Below are 19,696 nucleotides of genomic sequence, written 5' to 3'. Positions count from 1 at the left end.
TTTAGAGATGCATCTTATTTTAGTTACATTACTGACAGTACAGTTTAACATTTTGTTTGTAAGAACATAAAACATAGTTGCTTGATTATGTTTTCACATTGATATAAGCATACCACCTTCATAAAGTGGAAGAGTTTTTTGGAAGGATGGACCATCAATTGTGTGTTTTTTTTTTTTTTTTTTTTTGTTACAGAATTAATCTTAAAGCCATAAAATGTAACGCTTTCCCTCCCACATTATCATTTTCAAATAGTTTCACTTCAAGGTTTTCACTAAGGGGAGCAGTGAAACATCCCATCATAATCTTTCTCTCAATGAATATGACATCTTAATAAACCTTCACGTAATCAGACACTAATATTCTAAAATTTTAGCAAGGTTTTATCAGAACAGTATAAGAAATATATGTCATTATTATTTATTTGTAATGTTTTCCAGTTTAGAGAATAAGCATCATGGCTATCAAGGCTATCATACCAATAAGGCTGCATTTCTATAAATTTGTGATTTCTAGCTGGGTTCTGCACATGTTCATTAAACATGCAGCAGCAGGAACAAGAATAATAATATCAGGAATGACAATATTGTGGCGCGCAGTACTCTGGGTTCGGATGGAGCGAAGGAGGACGCACAGGCAGCATTCATTGTGAACGTTTTATTAGAACACGGACACACAGCGAAATAATGCTCTTGGTCCAAGGACTCCTTTTCCTCCAGGACCTGTGACTCAAGCCAACCTTCCTGGCCTGCTTAGCACCCCCGTGAAACCTTTCGTCTTTTCTTAGTGGCAAACAAAGTCACTCCATTACATACCCAATAAGTCCCCCCCAGTGGTTGAACACTTAAATTTTTTCCATCATTCAACTGTTCACAATAAACACAGTTCCCGCTCAAACGCTCAGTAACGTGGTTCGTTACAATATGAATAAATAAAACAATATAAAATCACCAAAGAATTTGTAATCACAGTAGACTCTGATTGAGAGATCCCATATGGTCTAAATGTTTTAAAATAAAGCTATCAACGGCTCTCATTTGAACCATTATTTAACTTTGGTAGTACTATACTTAACACTGACACACATTTGTTCAGCGCAAAGACTGATGAGACAAATAAGAACTGTTTCGATTGTGCTGTTAGTTAAAATATGGAGTAGTGGGAGCCTTTCAGACTTTTGAAGCCTTTTGAAGTCATCTTGCATTCCATATGTCCAAATGACTGGCTTCAACTTGTTCAGTTTGACCAGTATGTTTTTCCAAACATTTATTAAATAATGCAGTCATATCTAATAAACTGTATTAATGCAAATATGCACATATATATCATCCACTGTGCCCTCCATGTGTTCTGAAGCAATTACTTAGTTATTGAATAAATAGATCACCAACTACAAAACCCTTGACCATGTTCCAAAAACTATGACAATAATGTGAATCAAAAATAGACCAATATTTCAGACATTGATAGGTCACAAAACATTTACATTTAAATTTATTCATAGAGAAGATGCTTTTCTCCAAAGTGACATACATCTCATGGAAAAATACAATTAGTGCATTATATCAACAACTGTTTTAAGAAATATCAGTTGAGCCAGCAACAGATCTCCCTCCACTGCTGATTGTGATATCTTAGTCGATGTCTGCAGCTGTTAAAATGTGTCTTAAAATCTAATTAACAATATTGTAGCAAAATTATTTTCATTATTAATTCCTTTCGGTCAAACCCCCATCTTGACCAAATGGCTCAAGTCCTGCTTTCTGTAATTTCTGAAGCATTTGTGCTTAAAGGTGTATCTGGAAATTGGATTTGATCAATAATGTTTACAGTTGTGTCTCAACTCCCTAGCAACTCTTAATCCCTGTCACTAGCTCATCTTGGACAGTGACCAGTCTTCACACACACAGCCCGTGTCTGAAATTTTTTGGGGGGACAAATTGATGTGTGTGTATAGGTAATCTCTCTGTGTTCTGGATATATGTAAAGTAAGAAATAGTAAATGACTGAAGGTGTGAGTCCATCTTTTCACGGCTTTCAGCAATGCCACACTCAGGTTGGCTAAAACAGCTGTCGTATTTGTTCCAATGCACTCGTGTGCACACATAATCGCCGCTAATACAATTTAGTTTAAATGGCTGTTTACCAAAGGATTCCCAGTACACTTCTTGCAGCCCTCGTCAGATGCACACATGAACACATCTTACTTCGGTCCCATCACTATGAATGATGGTGAGGGTTTTCTACTCTCTGGAGTGTGCTGCAATGTCCCATACACTTTACAGATTGATTCCACTTGCCAGTAGCCTGCATGTGTTTGCAAAAATTTCAGCAGGAGGCCAACCATGCTCTGAAATGCCAACCAAAAATGACAAAATTAGAGTTGTAGTCATGTTTACAGCTACCACGGGTAAAAACAAACCCAGTCCCTTCATGGATATGGATGCAATCTAGAAAGAAATGTGCATTCCATTTGTGATTTTTCTCAGTTTTATTTTTAAAATATAATGGGTGTTCTAAATATTCATCACAATTCAATATCAGAATGTCATGTAAACTAAGATATTAGACCATTTTCTTTCATGCTGTCTTGGAAGGCTGTCAAACTGATCCTTAGCAGTGTGTAGTTGAATGTTGGAGCTTTCTTTAACAAAGAGAGCGTCCAGTTCTTTGAAAGATGAAGGGGATGTAAATCCACTCTGCAGTCTATGCTGAAGAATTTAGCATGAAGTATCAACGATGTTTGTATCTGCTGATTTTGAAAGCCATGGAAGGAAGAGGTTTAGAATTTGTTTTCATGTTGAGAAAAGCACTTGTGAATCTGTATGGTGCTGGGTATGGGAGCTGTATAGGTGTGCACCCGGCCTGCCCAAAATGTTATTGTACTCTTTGGTACTTATGAAACAGCATAGAAAGCTAAGGAATCCATGACTCATTCAAGAAGGTCATCCATAAAACAACAAATCCGTTACCAAATTTAAGACCTAGAAAACAATCAGTGTGGGTTGAAGCTATCCTTTGGGTTTTTCCATTAAGAAGTTTGGATATGGGAAATAAAATGACACACCAAAATACTTCCCCCACCAGCACCCAACTTTTGAGGCTGTTACTACAAACAGCAGCCTACCATAAATGTCAGCTTTGTGAAGATTCTTTCGCAATATTTTTTCATCTCAGGAGTGGGAATACAAGTGGTCATCATGCCCACTTAAAATGAAGTTCCCCTCCAACAACCTCATTGCAAGTCAACTTTGTTATAAGTTGCAAATACCCTATACGGTATTATTTAAATCAAAAAGATGTATAAACAACTGACATGCATGAATGCTGTGTTTTATAAAATTGTTGTTCTATTTTTTCGCTAATTTCACACATTATTCATGTTAAAATAATACTATTATAGAGTAATAATAATAATATAAACCAACTGCGGTATTATAATTGCATTTTCATGCTGAACCATCATTTATTTTCACGCTCAATTTTGACTTTGTTGTCTTTCGCGTTTTCTTTTCAGCGCCACCAAAACACTCACTTTTATGCTTACTAGCCATTGTAAAAAGTCCCTTTAATGAGAATCACAAAGTTTTGTTAAAAAAAAAGTCACAGCTAGATGGCCAAACACTGACTGAGGCCCAGACAATCTTAAGTTGAAGATCACCTGTACAAAAGTTTCCTTATCTCTTTGAGCCCGTTTTTTTTTTTTTTTTGAATTAAATCCTTGGTGATGAGTTTTGTTTGGTGTCTAGCTCCTTTTCATCAGCTAACATAAGCGGTGATGACAGTGTTTTTGCAATACTGAATACATGTTCAGCTTTTTAAATTGCTCTCTATGATTTCAGCACCAGCTGTTTAACCTCTTAAAAACTGTTGGCTGTTTCATGCTGCTTTACAAACTTATAGTTAAAACTCATAAGGACTGAAAATGGCTTACATTGTTTATTGGTGACACATATTGGTAATCAAACCGAGTCACCAGTGTGTCTTTTGAATTTGTACATTACTTAAAGGGCTGAGTCCTTTTTTCATTTGGTGTGCAGTCCCCCCCCCCCCCCCCCCCCCCTTTTTTTTTCATTGATATTTCATCAAGTTCATGTAATATAATTTCAAGAGCAGACACACACTTGGAACATGATTATTTTTTAATGTTTCATGTAGTTTTGTACTTTGTTTAGCTGTGAAAGACAAAATGGCCCTGTTTGTCATATTAAGGTTCTTTTTTTCATTCATGAAATTAAGCAGTTTGTGATCATCTAATTGAGTCGCCCCATTAGAGGCTAATAGCACATTATTGCCATTTGATATGGAATATGATGAGCTCAATAAAGGCCCAATGAAAGTGCTGTTTTAATGATTCTAGCGGAGCATAACAGTCATTGCACAATGCCAAGAATTTACAATATAAATCAGGCAACTGGCTTGTGTTATGATGTTGTTATAGTTTGGAACAAAACAAAAATTCATCCCAAAATAAGTTTGTTTCAGTATCTTTTTTAGTGTTTTTTTCTCCCCTTTTTCTTTAAACATGTTCTTCCTAGATTAATGAGCTGCCAAATTAATCCAGTAAATTAAAGACTGGATTAATATTCTAGAGAGTTCTTAGTGAAGAATCTGGTTTTGACTGCTTGTCATCCCATGAATGCATCAGTACACAAGTGCTTTAAATTATGCAGATGCATTAACTGTGTGAAGTCAGTCAGCTTTTGCCAGTAATGGCATTAAATTGGCTGTATTTTCTAAATTTATTAATCCATGTTAACTGCTATAGTTTACTCTCTATGTATAGACATTGATATCTGTTTGTCTTTGAGCTTTTTCTTATCTTCCTGTTGGCAAATTACAAAAGTGTTTGGACGGATAATATCTTAAGTAGCCGTAAAACCTTTCACTTAAAGGCCTAATTCAGTGTGGCCACATAACTTTTAGACATATCTCAGTGAACTCTTGCTCTTTCCTCTGAGCATTTTTGCATTTAGACAAGGTCATGACACATTTGTTCGCATGTGTGGGGAGTGCTGTCTCACTTCACTGGGGGCTTCCCTCCAGACCAGCGACATATGAGATCTATTCCACTCAGTGGCTTTCTTGTGCCTCATCTCAACTCTATTTAAATAAATCTTGACAGAATAAAAAATGCACCACTAAAGTAAAAACCATACAATACGATATAATTATACTTATCCATCCTCAACTTTTTACCCAGAATTTTCTTGAGTGGTGGTATTAATAATAAACACGTGTTTGTGATATATCTTTTCTGATAATGTTGTATGTTTCTCTCTCTCACATACACTCTCTCACACACACACACACACACACATTCCTTCTTCTCCTTCTGTAACCATTTGCTTTGGCAATACTCATACCATATTACGTTGTTGCTAATTAGAAATATCTGCGTTGTAGGTGGACATTAGTTGTGTTGCTGAGTGCTACAGGCCGTCCACACAGCACTGCGGTTTTGGTCAGGTGTTTCTGGGATTCCAAAAGGAAGACAACAGCTGTCAAGTTTTTTTTTTTTTCCTTTCTCTTTCTCTAGTGGTGAGACATAATTGGTATTGTCCCAGCATGGGGTACTGGTGTGTCATGTCAGTCAGGGCATCTAGGCTGACCCCATGCACACACAACCCATGCCACACTGTCAGGAGACCACAAACATTGGCTGAACTGTGATCAGTAATGAAGACAAGCAGGAACTGACAATTTAGATGACATATCTGAAATGACGGACAAACGTGTGTAGTCTTTCCGTCATTAAAAACTGATAGGAGCACAACTGAAATTAACTGGTTTTACTACACAGTCATGACTTTACCTGTGCTTTGTCTCCTCTGAGGACATGTTTGTAAAATATTTCCTTATGCATTTTTAAACACGGATGTTGGTTTTGACAGCTTCCTTCTGTGCCAGAACAAGGCCAGGAGTCCTTGAAAACATTTTTATTCTATTTTGCTTCTTAAGCTATACCCCACCTGTTCAGTCTGCCACCATGGGCTGCAGAGATGAAGATACCAGGGTGAATATTATTTTCGACTAAACATGACATTTATTGGAGGTGTGGTCAGTAGGGAGAGGTATTGTATAATTTCTAAATTGAGGTTCTTATGGACTGCGTGGGACTGGTGTGTGGACAAGCCTTTCTCCTCAGCTATATGTTGTCAGGGTAACAAGAACAAGGTAATGGACCTTGATCACTTGACCTGCCACAATACCCATTGTTGCTCCATGTAATATACTAAAACCAGCACATCAGAGTTTCCATGTTGCATTGGATGACTCAGATATATACAAAACAGCACTTTCGTCAGGGCTCACTTGCTTTAATTATTTATTTTGTTTTATTTTTATGGACTTGATTAAATTAATAATAAGTACATCTGTGCAATCCTTTTAGAAGTTTTGTAAAATCCAGCTTCCGTTTTGCTGCATGCCTTAGTTTAAAATTTGCATGCTGCTCAGCATTAGTGTGTTTAACCTGAGGAGCTGTCGTGACGTTGAGGCAGGTAGCATGCAGGAGAACGTCAGTGTAGTGGAGATAGAAAAGGTGGAGTGGATTTCTGCAGAGGGAAGGGCAATGCAGGGGGCCTCCTTGTGGCTGATAAGGTCCAGCATGGTAGCTCAGCATTCAGTCGGCTGCTGCAAGTACAGAGGTGTCACGCTTTCTCTTTTTTGAAGATAAGGAACAAGCAGCTTAACAGATCACAAAAGAATATCATATACTCCTGTATATACTGAGAGATCTGCATTTTCATATTAATTATCATAGTTTATTACTTTGATTTTGCCCCATGCTATTAATAATTCTGCAGTATAATGCCATTTACAGAATGTTATTTGTTAGGATATTGCACATAATATTACACTTCTGTCTGTTATGAGAATGTAAATTAGAATTACACTGAGATTTGTCAATACCGTTTTTTTTTTTTTTTTGTTGCTGCTGTTGAAAAGGCCATTCTTTTGATGGCTCCGCTGTAATAAATTCTGTAATCTTTATTCAAGTAAGATAGCCTTTGTTCAAGAAATTCATGATATGTCTGTCATGTTAATGGTTATATCTAAACATTAACTCTTCATCTGTCAGATTAAAAGTATGTAAATAAAATTAAATATAACTTCAGTTTGTAATAGATCATTTAAAGTCCCCATTAAATATTACTTTAAGTAGTTCATACAAGTCGAATTTTAAAAAGTGACTGATATCAAATTAGATGCAAACACAAGGAAACAAACTTTGTGAACTATATTTGCCATATGCTACAGATCTTTTTTTAGCAGCAGAGAATGTGTCCTTTGAACTTGAAGTGATCATATCTGCACACCTGCCATAGTCACTGACACCATGATTCGTCAGTAGGGTTTCTCCAGAAAAAACCCAAATATCTGTAACACATTTTCCTCAATTGTAGCATTTATTTATTTGCATGCAGGTCTATTGTATTAATGCTTCATAAATTTGTCATTTGAAAATGGACCTTGGCGCAAAGCATCTACTTCTGCTGCTTGGTGTTCCAGCAATCACTTGAAAGGCTCTCTAATGGCTTATTCAGACCACATGTGGAGTTCACTTTAGGATGTTTTGCTGGAGGCCAGTCATGTCACAGTCTATGAACCTCAGAGTGACACCCACATTAGGTCACAATGACTTCCCATTACCATCTCTGATAATTAATTTGGGTCTTAATTGAGTTTATGAGGTTGAAACATATCTGTCTCTTCTCTTATCTTACTGGTGTCAGTCATATTGACCCCAATTAGAGTTCAGTCTGTACCTGCCCATTGAACCGTAGACCAGTTCATTGACCATGCTGCAGGTCTGTTCATTGGCTGTAAGAGATAGGAAATATGGAAGTCCAAGGCATTTAGAGAAATCAGGTGTGTCAAGTTTGAGTAGGGTGTCATTAGGAACTATAGACTCAGTCCTCTTTGCAGATTCTCGTATGAGGTTGACTTGCCTTTCGATCCCTCGGTCGAGAGAGGTTACATAGAAGCAAGACTGCAGAATTAGTCTACCTCTCCTATCCTGTTCCTTACCTTAATTTTTCAAGCTTCAGCCCCAAACTCTCAGCCATCTAGCAAATACCACCATGGCTGATTTTTCAGCACCGAGCAACAAACTGCAGCCGCTATGCTGTTAAATTTTTAATGAAGAAGCACTGTTTACATTTCTGGCAGATTTGAACACCAACAGTACTGCATTTGGAAAGGACACTATAACCCAGCTTTACCTAATAGCCAAACTTTACATGGCTTCATACTTAATGTTTAATCGTCATCATACTACAGTACACCTTTTGTCCTCGCTGCAGTGCTCTTAGCTTAAAACATTGTTTGCTTGTTTGTTATCTAGATTGATTTAATTTCATCCATACAGCATTGCCTTCTGTTCAGTGCACTAAAAAAAAGAGAAAAAAATATCATTCCATCAATATGGGACTGGCAGACCATCTTATCTATCCATGTGTGCTTGTATGGTTAAGTTCTGCCCTATATTCCAAATGTGCAGCTGGTATTTTCCTGAAAGGAGCAGTAAAATGAATGTACTCTGCATAACGCAGCCAACAGTAATGCAGTCACAATGGAAAGGGCTGCACATGACCTCAGTCCCCCAAAATCCAGTACGAATTGACAAGGGCTATTTACAAATATTGACATGCATGAAGAGCCAAATTCTTTACAACTTTTGCAAATTGGAGGATGTCTCAAGTTAGGGTTACAATGAAGAAGGCACTTACAAAACAACTATCAACTTAAAGCAAGATCACCAGCTAAGCAGCTAATATGGGATTGTTTTTTGTGTTATTGTAATTGTCACAATAATAATTATAATAACCATGAAAATAAGAATGCAAATAACTTGATGAATATTGTAATATGCATCAAACTTCTTCATTAGCAAGATTAACCCAGGGTATTGAAAAGAAACAGCAAAACATGCTGCAATGAATACAGAGAGGCACCGTTGTTCTTTAAGTCCAAATCTTTCTGCATTAGTTTTTGGAATAGGTGGGCTGTTTTATGTATCCCTTTATCTACAAGTTGAGCACACCATGAGCATGCAGGGTACTCCTGCTGGTACAGTGCATTGACCCACACAGATCGATCCATTCTGTCTGTCTGCCCTCCTGCAATTTTATTTGTTGCTTTAACTGACATGTTTGCAAAATATGCTAAAGCCATATTTACATTTATGTATATGCATGTAGATAATGAAGTTCCAGAGTATTCTGATATTTTAGTTGCTTTTCGCATCCACTTAAAGGTAAAACCTTTCCTGCACAATAAGCTTCACACAAATATGATCTTTGTTTACCCATTCATTATTTATTTGTAGCAAAGTAAGCTACTGCAGAATTGTAAAGGGACAGCGTAGTCATCTTAAACATGTTACCGACTATTCAAATCACTTAATCAAAAACCTTGGAAGTAGGAAAAACAATTTTGGTATAAGTTTGTTTCAGCATTTGTAAATATATATGGGCCGTCATGGAGTCAACTGGGAAACCTACAACAAAAAATCTTTGTTGTCTGTTCTTTGTTTTTTTCTTCTATTATTTTCATCATCTAATGTCCAGTACTTCACGTATTGCTGAATCTCACCTGGACATATATTTCTGTTAATATCTTGATTGTATGCTTGAGGAGGCTGCCCAAACTTTGTCCTGAATACAGGCTTAACTTGGTACAGTGATTTACATACTTGATTATAATTACCCTATTGACTGAGATAATGTAGCTTAGTGTTTGCTTATTTTTGCACACACACTGATTTTTAATTACCTGTTGTTTTACTGCAGGCAGTATCTCTTCAAAACAGACTTAAATTTTCTGAACAAACAGTTTCTTTTAGACAAGAAAAGACTGCTTTTGATTAAATGTGGATTCCGTAATACACATGAGGCATTTACATAACATTTGAGGTTCACTTACTTTAAAACATCTTGCTATGCTTTGGGTATTATTTGTCAAAGCATCAATAGTGAATAAATAATGAAATAACTAAGCTATATGCATATTGTATCTGTGTTTTCTATTTATTTATTTTTTTTTCTGAAACTGCATTAAGCTGGAATTAATGAAACCACAGAGTACAATGAAGGAGGCAATAAACGTGCTTTCTTTTATAAACTAATTGCAGCATACAGCCCATCTTCTGCGTGGGCAGAGCACCAAGTAACAATTTTTGCAGTTTAATATCTGCCAGTAACCAAGAAAAAAAAAAACATAAGAAGAAAATGTAAGATGATAAAAAATGTCTTTTCTCTGCATCAGGTTGAAAGTAAGAGGTTGGTTGCCAAAATTCTGCCCCCCAAGAACAAATGCATTATCTCCCATGTTGGGGGGAAAAAAAAACAAGAAATGCTGCCTTTCACGAGTGCCTTCACATTGAATCTTACACTGCCTGTTGTAATTGTAGTTTCACGCGGGCCCACCTTGGGCGGCACAACGAGGCAACGACAATTAGCCCATGTTTAAACAAACAGTAATTTTCCCTTCTGTAGTAGTTCATATTTTCCTGCCAGACAGCAGATCCGATGTGCCGAGTATCATCAGCTAAACAACTGAGGGCTTCATGTTCACGCCAAGGACAGCCTGTGTTAACACTGGCCGTTACACATCTTTTGAGCGTTTCTTCAGTTTGCACTTTTCACTGAGATTCTCAGTAGCATATGGTATATGGTTTGGAATGTCCCTCTAATATTGCTGCCAATGTTGTGTTAAAGTCCTTCATTATTTATTACAAGTCAGCTAGTAATTTAAAATGAAACATTTTTTAGTAGACAAGCATGATGAATGATGAGTATCTGTCATTATGTTTGTTGCCCCAGCATATTTCAGTGTTTCTCAGCATTCTTTCATTAAATTTAGGGTGATTTGCTTGTTGCTGCAGAGGGGAGGGCATTAACAGGCCCTAGAGTTGCTGCTCAGACTGTAAATACATAAGTTTCACACCCCAGCATCATGATCACAGTTTATTAGTGGCATAACCACACAAATAGACTTTAATCTGACATGACCAAATCCATTAATGGAAGAGGATTTAAGAGTAATCACAACCTAGTCTATTTCTGGGATGGTTTCTAGGGCTCTTAATCCCCATAATGACTTGAAAACAGGAAGTCCATTCCGAAAGAAAAAGTAGAATAAGAAAAAGTGTTCTAAAGAATAGAACTAAGGTAAGTGCTGCTGAGTGCTTTTTGCAGATCTTTCAGGTTATTTCCAAATATAGGCAAAGTGTTGCACCTGGAAACACTGGTGTCTCACAGCTGCTGGGCAGTGGGTTCCAATGTGGGTTCTAGCTCAGGTCAGTTTGTGTGGAGTTTGCTTGTTCTTCCAGTGTTTGTATGAGTTTGCTTCAGGTGCTCTGTGTTCCTCCCACAGTCCAAACTCATGTTTATGGTGTCTTGGTGGCTGTAAATTGTTCTGTATGTACAGTATGTGTGTGCGCGTGTGTTAGATTGCGCTGCTGTGTGGTTGGGAAAGGTAACTGAAAATAGTTTGTAACATCAAAGAAACTTAGGAATGAAAAAATACAATAGAAATTAAGAATAAGTAATAAAATAGCTTAAGTCAGTAATAGGGTACCTCCTAAAGAAACAAACTGGGCAGGTGGTGATGGAGAAAAAGGGATCCCAAAAGACTGGGCAGCCCAGTTTTAGGGGCTGCAGTCAAACCTTTCATAAACATTTCTGTCGCCAAGAAATGCCTGCCAATTTATCACATCTGCTTTGTAAATTTGATATTTATTCGTCAGCTTCACTTTCGCCAGTGCAGAGGCCCGTGTTCTTTATTATTATATCATTCATTTTTTCATTTGTAATGTGGTCTCTTAGTCACAACTGTGTCTGCCATCCGATCCGTCATGCCAAATTAGAATTCTTTGTTCTTTATTTCCCCTCCATTGTTTAATTGAGAATCAGAGCACTTGGTGCCAATTGTACGCTTCTAAAGAGTTATGTGAAGTCCTATAAGACATTTCTTGGCCATGTTATTTGGAAGAAGTTTTATAGATGTATCATCAGAGAGTCTGAAGGTCATCATGTTCTGTGCCTGCATTATATTAGAAGTTACTGCACGGTTATAATTTTAATAATTTTTCATTCTAATATTGGACAGTTCTCCTCAGTGAAAGCTATGTTGCTACAAAAGGCAGTTTAGTCCTCACAGACAAATGCATTCCACATTACTAATGTGTCTTCTTACCACTGTACCACTGTATTAACACATGAAGTAGAAAATTCACAGTAAGCCTGTGTCAGTTTAATAAAATATTAACAAAATCTGTCTTGGTTAAAGCAGTCAACGCATTCCTGATGGTAATATTTAGCACTAGCCGATCCCTATTAAGGAGTCGCGCCCCCCCCCCCCCCCCCCCCCCTTGCCTTATCACTGAGTCTGAGTGTTTACTTTCATATGTCATGCTTTTTATATTCTGCTGTGGTTGGGGTAAAAACAAAAGCTGTGAATTGAACATCTATCAAGAGTAATATTATGCATTCCACGTTCCAATCAATGGTGCTGGCACACGCGCTGATGTGCACTTCTGGGAAATCTATTGCACCAGAATGTAAATGTCTTTCAGAGTTGGAAGTGCCTTCTCTGTGACCTTGGACTTTATGGATCCAGGCGTGTTTCCCCCAAAGCTCATACCTTCCACTGGGCAGAAACGCCAAAGACAAGAATTGTACCCACAGACTTGTGGGAAACCATCAAAGTTCATCCCATCCAGGCGGACTCCGGTAATAGGGAGAGCACAGCATCGTGGTGACTTTCAGCTGGTCAGGACGACTGAAGCCCAGCCCTTTATCTGGAGCTATGCAGCCATGTGGGGATTCGCGACCGAGGAGCCCAGAGTGGAAGTGGCAAATGACCAGGATCCGGCAGGTTTGCCGGAAGCCTGATAAGGACTTGGGAAAGGGTGGGGACGCTGGAGGATCTCTGTCATATTTGCAGCCCTGAGACCAGTCCATGGGGATGCTTGTTCCTCCCTTGCTGCCAGCAGAAGACTAATGCTTAGTCATTTTAGTGTGCAGTATTAGGGAAATGTTGGCAAGGTTTGGCAGGAGAGATTTGTGGCTGCACAGTTCAAAGACGGAGAGCGTGTCAAAGGCACCCTGGCAACGCATGAAAGCTGGTCCGCCGTAATTACAGAGTCTCTGTGACAGTTGCCGCCGCGGCTGCATGACTGCGCCGTCTCGTGCGTTCTGCTCTGCCGCATTAGCGTTGCGAGCCTTCAGCTTCATCCTCAGAGACCGCAAAACTTCACAGTAGCTATGGAAAATAATTAGTGGTCTTATGTCAAGTATTCCACGTTCAAATTTGCTGCTGAGAGCAAAAAAAAAAAAAAAAAGCACAGAATTCTCCAGAAGCTTCAAGTAGAAACCTTATATGCGGACCTGGTAAACGATACTCTTAATGGTCATTATTTGTATAAATATGATGTATTTAGAGCAGCCGCGAAGGGCTGTATAACAGAAAGAGCAGCTCAAGAAAGAGCAATGTTGTGCTCTCACTTATCTTGCCAGTCCTGCTGGAGTCCAGGGCAGCCCACACGTCTGTGTGTGTGAGAGTGCTTTGTTTGTCCGTGCGTGTGTGTAAGTGTAAGATAACAGGGAAGGCTGGGGTTGTGTTTCCAGTACAAAGGAGGAACATGTGCCCCCAGTCGGCCATGCGAGGGAGCGTACTGCACGCAAGGGAGGTGAGAGGCCGAGGTCCTCAGGGTAGCGCCTGCCAGCCCCGCTCCTCTCTGTTTGCGACAGGGGTGCCTAGGGCCGTGAAATGGATCACCTGGACAGGTTTCCTTTTATTGGCAACAGCAGGTGGCTTAAAACTGTATCTCAAAAACTCATCCAAAACTCTGTTTGCTGTCGTTTGACACCCAGGACTCATTGGGGAGAGGGAATGGATCAAATCAGAAGGAGCATCACACATATATACACACACACACACACTTACGTAAACAGAGATTAAAAAGGCTTTTAACATGTTACAATAACTCACTCAGTGTAGTATGGTACTGTGGTTATAGGATAGTCCCTTTACTGCATATTATCCCTGCAAGGATTGCTTTCTATAATGGTGATGTCATTTTAAATGTGCATCAAATAGAAGTTAAGAAATAACATTTTTTGGGGGGCTTCCAATTTGAAAATCTAGCTATTATTGTATGCATTATTTGGTAAGAAACTGATAATCTGGCAGTGAACATGCAGAGCATATGATATTTTTTGGAAACTCCTCATTCAAGACAAAGAAAAAAAAAAAGCCTTGAAGTCTTTGAGAAACTGCTACAAGTTTAATAATACCACACCGACTTTTTTTGTGCTTGCAGACTCAAGCTTGTGTGTAATACCATTTGACTTGAATGTTAATTTCAAAGTAAAATGACTAATGGGCATTGCCTTCTAGCGCAGAATCTCTGAGTCTTTGGAGCACTGAACACTGGCAGAGCCACATCTGCTTCACCTCCTCACGTGTTTGCATTTGAATTTCTGTTCAAACCCAAGTTTCATACCTGGCTGTCCTGCTGGGGGGGCGGGGGTTGCCCAATTTAGTTTAGAGTTTAGAAACTGTGCATTGGAAGGTTTGCCCCAAAAGAATTTGAGATATATCTAGGGAAAAATATACTGTACTGTGCGCTAACCAGTCCAGTGCATTCATAACCCACTGAAAATCACAAAAAAAAAGCAATTCAGTGTCGCATCCATATTTTATGCTATAAATGTACTAAAGCAGATTTATTACCTTGAACAGTTATCATTACTACAAGTCATACTATAACTGAGCTGTCAGTACTATTTTAACACAATTTTAAGACATTTTTACCCATCTCTCAATACAATGTTTATATATTCCAATGTCTTTTGTCTTTACTTTCTTATTTGTATGCTCCTATAGCCTGGTGTGATTCTATCTATCTATCTATCTATCTATCTATCTATCTATCTATCTATCTATCTATCATTGCTGTTATTATGACTATTACTGGTTCTCTGTGTTTTTCAAGATTGTGTTCTTCAGTCTTGTCTGGTATGCTAATGTAGCTGTGTGTTGCATTCAGGGTCCAGTAGATACCTTTAATTTTCCCTCCCACTGATAGTAAAGAGTTAACAGAGATGCAGTGTAGCGGAATGTGTCAGGTTGCAGAGTAATACTTCATTAGCATTTTCTACACCGGGCACCGTAGTGGAAGAAACCGTCCACAGATGGCTCATCGTATAAAACTCTCATTGTTCGCATGGTCCTTTTTTACTAATACCACAGGAGCCATCATCCAAACTCACAAATTTTATATTACTGTCTCAGTAACTGCCAAACCAGAGCAACTGTTTGTGGATATTTTTTATTTGAAAACACTTCAGCTCCCCGAGTAGATGCTGTGTTTGTATGCACTTGTGCGTGTTTGCCTTTCGATGCCATGGTCATGTGAGCTGGCTGAAAAATCACATCTTATAGTGATGGATGGGAAGACCTGTGAAGGTCCAATGAGAGGTGCTCATCAGAGAGAAGTACTCCTACCTACTTGCTCATCATTACTGGGACTTTCGTATATATATATAAAACCAACGAGGTATTTCTTAACTTAACAAATATGAACCTAAATGCCCTAGATGTGTAATGCAGGTTTTAGCAGAGAGTGTGTATGTGTGTGTGTGTGTGTGTGTATTTAAGGGCAGTGCTGCAGTGAAAATCTTACATCACATGCAGAGTGTACCCTGTTTCCTTTGTATCACTTCCATGATATGCTTTGGACCACAGTGACGCTATATTGCAAAGGGTTTTTGATGGATGGATGAAGGAAGGGGAGGAAAAGAGGCACTACATAAACAATAACACTATACACCAGTTGACTTCAGAAGGAGACATCACCGACCAGGTTGTTATCAGGTCTGCTTTCTAGCTCAAGTTCCCTTTAGTTGTCTCTGCTTTGCAGCAACTCTACAGGTCTTACAGCTTTAAACCTGCATCAGTAGTTAGGAGAACATGGCAAACAGCAAAGGGCAAAAGAAAGGCTGCAGCAGAACTGGAAGGTATGTAAATGGGGCAAACGCCAGCTTCCTAAACAGGATGGCAACGGATTCTCTTTTGACACAGGTGAATGTCAACGGGGGTCCTGTGATATCTCCTATTAAAGGCCTGCTTCCTCCTGTGTTATAGTCAGCTTTGACACAGGTCCAACTCACCCTGGCTTTGATATGAGACCTATGAGACACTTGTCTGCTAATTAATCATTAATCATTGAATAAGCGTTTTCTACATACACATTGAAATTTTCGGTAAAAACTTCTGATATTCTTCAAGGGAAGAATAAATTAAACTTGTAAGTCCCCATTTACTTTCTTATTAGAAATACAATACCTAAAATGCATGTCATTTCATAAAGCAAAATCCTTATAATACCGGAATTCTGAAATTTGCCTTGCAGTGCTCATATTCACAGAAGTACTTCTCTCGGATATGTTCCTTTTTTGTTCCTGAGGAGGCAAGTGTAATAATAGTACAAATCCACGTAACAATGTCATATAATTTTTATGCCATTAGGTCTTCCTTTGACATTATTGCTTTTGGTTAGCAGAGCTCAGAGAGCTAATCTCAGGGCTCTCAAAGTACGCTGACATTTACTGTGACAGTGTGACTGGATTGCTTCGGGTTCTGCAGGTATGGTGAAATTTGTTCGGTGCATGGGGCTGTTTTAGGTTCTACCAGAGGAAATGCTGCCACTGAGGATTTCAACCTGGTCAAGCCTCTGTTTGCTTGAGTCATTGTCCACTGTGGGTTCTGTTGTAGTTCCTTTCACCATATCCATTCCGCAACATGTGGAGGTAAGGGGGTGCTTGGGCACTATCTGAAGCAGGGATGTGTTTATTCAGTTAATCAGATAATGTGTTTTTATAGCCCCTTGTTGCTCGGTTAGTTACGGTCCATTCCTCACAGTAAAACACATCTGTAACTATAAGGAAAATTAGTGGAAAAAAGCAACAAGGGTTAAAAAGGCCACACATGGTAAAGTTTTGTCTGCTGAGTTGGCCATGTGCTCTGCATCCATGTCTGTCAGGAAAAAGCCACACTGACAGTTCAAGAAAGGAACAAACTCATCCTCTGGAATTGTTCAAAAGGAGAAAGGGATCGGGGAAGGTCAAAGTACAAATCTAGGGGGGACAGGGTAAATAGTCTTCCCCCATCTATTAGATCTGCAGTGTATGACATGGAGAATGAGGCATGCAACCCGTTCCTTTATTGGACTTTGCATGGTCCAGATTAAGATGTTTGGCAGTACTCTATGGTTATTGATCATTATGGAAGGTCATTGTCCTCTGGAATTCAAAGTGAAATAATGATTTAAAAGATGGCTGCCACACTCAGTTCCTGTTTATCAGGGGCCTTGAGTGCCCACATTGGATTTTACCTACATTACGTATTTGTATGAGCTTAAAGAAGCTGTGAAACAGATTTTTAAAGTTAAGTATTTGAGGCATAATCAAAAAATAAATGCAGTCATATGTAAGTTGTGTATGACAGTGTATGATTTTTTCTAGTAATTGGTGGGGTTTTTCTGTTTGAACTCATGTCAGACTTGGTAATGTACAACAGAGTTAAATACATTTTAAAAGCCCCTAAAATACAGTAGTCATGTCTGAAATTGTATTTTATATCTTTGAGGGCAGCTTGCACTGTAGTGGTTAGAGCTGTTGCCTTCCAGTCAAAGGACCTGGGTTTGAATCCCCAAGCCTGATGCAGTACTCTTGATCAAGGTGCTTAACCTGAATTTACACACTAAGAATACCCTGCTGTATAATACATTGGTAAATAACAATCCCGTTTTCTGATTACATTAATTAAAGTAATCATGTTTGGAATAGATTACGTTCCTATGTGTCTGGTTATTATGGTATGTACCCAGAGACCCGGTGCTCTGCCGTAGTCACAGGCTCTAATGAACAGGGTATTAATCTTTGATTTGTTCCTGAAAAAATGTGAAAATCAGCTTGAAACCAATAAGTGTGTTGATCTAAACACTAGCGCTGGCCTTGCTTCATAGCAAAAAGCACATCTTCGAACACTGAGACACAGATCATAGCCACAAACTGAGCTGATCGTGTAAAGTTCCTTTGTGAGTCATATGGCTTGGTGAAATTCTGGTCCACCCGGCCAGATGGACAGCACCAGATTTGTACTTTGACCTTCTTTAGTAGGACCCCCTTTTTACTGTCTAAAAATGGCAGTTTAACAAATGGTTGTAACAGTTGCGGGATGCACGCTGAGTACAAGTCGAGAGGACGTTAACTGGATTTACTTTGTTTTCAAAGTTCCCGTATTGATCCATCGACGTTGTATTGCCCAGGATCCTTCAAGGGAAAACAACGGGACACATGTTTGTGAAAACTGCAAATGCTGTGCTCTTCAAAACCCTCCACCCCATATTTTGGAAGCATGTACCGCTTCTAATGATTTTCAGCCATGTGGCGGATTACTTTGCAGAACAGCGAAGAAAGATTAAAGTGTATTAAATTGTGTGTCTGCTGCTCTTTACTCTGTGCTCAGCCCTCTGCATTGTGTCCCAGCAATCAATGAGAGACAGCTTTATAGACATTGTGTACAGATGTTATTGATAATGTTAAAGAGAGTTAATTCTTTTTTTGCTGCCTGTGTTGGTATCTAATTAAACTAGTCAGGGTATTGGCTTAAATAAAACAAAAAAAATCCTTATTTATGTGTCAAGTAAAATTTAATATAAATTATTTAAGTCTCTTTAAAACAGTTGGGTGCTTTTTCATCTTCCCTCCTTGTATTGCAGTTGTTCATCGTCGTGCTGCATAAAGCATATAGGTACGCACTTAACATTTACAAAAAATGGTTTTCAAACCATGAGACACGGCAGGACGTGTTGATTTTTTGAGAGCTGCATCAATAGCAGCCCATGTGACATTGCAGTGTAAACGCAGGAATCCCTCTTACCGTGAGAGCACAATATGTGTCGTGATTTCAAAATGGCTCTTGTGGTATAATGAGGCTCTTGTGGTGATTTGATGGAGCACGTTAAAGCAATAAGTTCCAGTGGTGGCGGTGTTGCAGTCCCTAGGCAGGTGGCTTTGCAGGCCCTCCTGGTGGCCTGGCTGAGTTGCCGTGATGGGACATTAGCAGAGGAGGCTGCTGCAGCGTCCCAGCGTGGCTGCAATTTCTGATACGCGGGAATAGGATATGAGCGCTCTGCAGTGGACTGGCCATTATGGCTGGCGTGCTGTCAGTTCGCAACAACACAATTGTGCAGCATGGAGTGGGATATAGCCGGAAATCATTAATCCATCCTTTATCAATAACTGTTGATCTAATGAAGGAATTGGATCAGCAGGAATTGCAGGAATTGTACATGCTGAATTGGATGCCAGTCCACCACAGGGCAATCACTCACATACATTCCCCCACAGAGACCAACTCACCTGAAATTCAAGTCTTTGGGCTGTGGGAGGAAACCAGAGCACCTGGAAGAAACTAGCACAGAGAGAACAAGCAAAATCCACACTGTCTAAGCTAGATTTGAACCAACATGCAAACCACCGAACAGCATGTACTTTGCAAGCCAGTGTAGTTGTACACGTAAAATCAAAATCAGCAGAAATAAATATGTATTTACACAAATGTTAATATCCATCCATCCATCCATCCGTTTTCTTACCCTCTTGTCCATGTTAATATCTC

The 19,696-nt window shown here is 39.0% G+C and overlaps 1 protein-coding gene across 2 annotated transcripts in view; it reads left to right on the top strand.

The window, feature by feature from the left end:
- Positions 1–19,696, top strand: part of csmd3b (CUB and Sushi multiple domains 3b) — a 353,421-nt gene that overhangs the window by 138,596 nt on the left and 195,129 nt on the right. The window lies entirely within an intron of this gene.

The sequence above is a fragment of the Scleropages formosus genome, chromosome 23, assembly GCF_900964775.1.
Source record: "Scleropages formosus chromosome 23, fSclFor1.1, whole genome shotgun sequence".
Taxonomy (NCBI): Eukaryota; Metazoa; Chordata; class Actinopteri; order Osteoglossiformes; family Osteoglossidae; genus Scleropages; species Scleropages formosus.
Note: the sequence above shows the minus strand (reverse complement) of the source record. Positions and strands in the feature narration are given on the sequence as shown.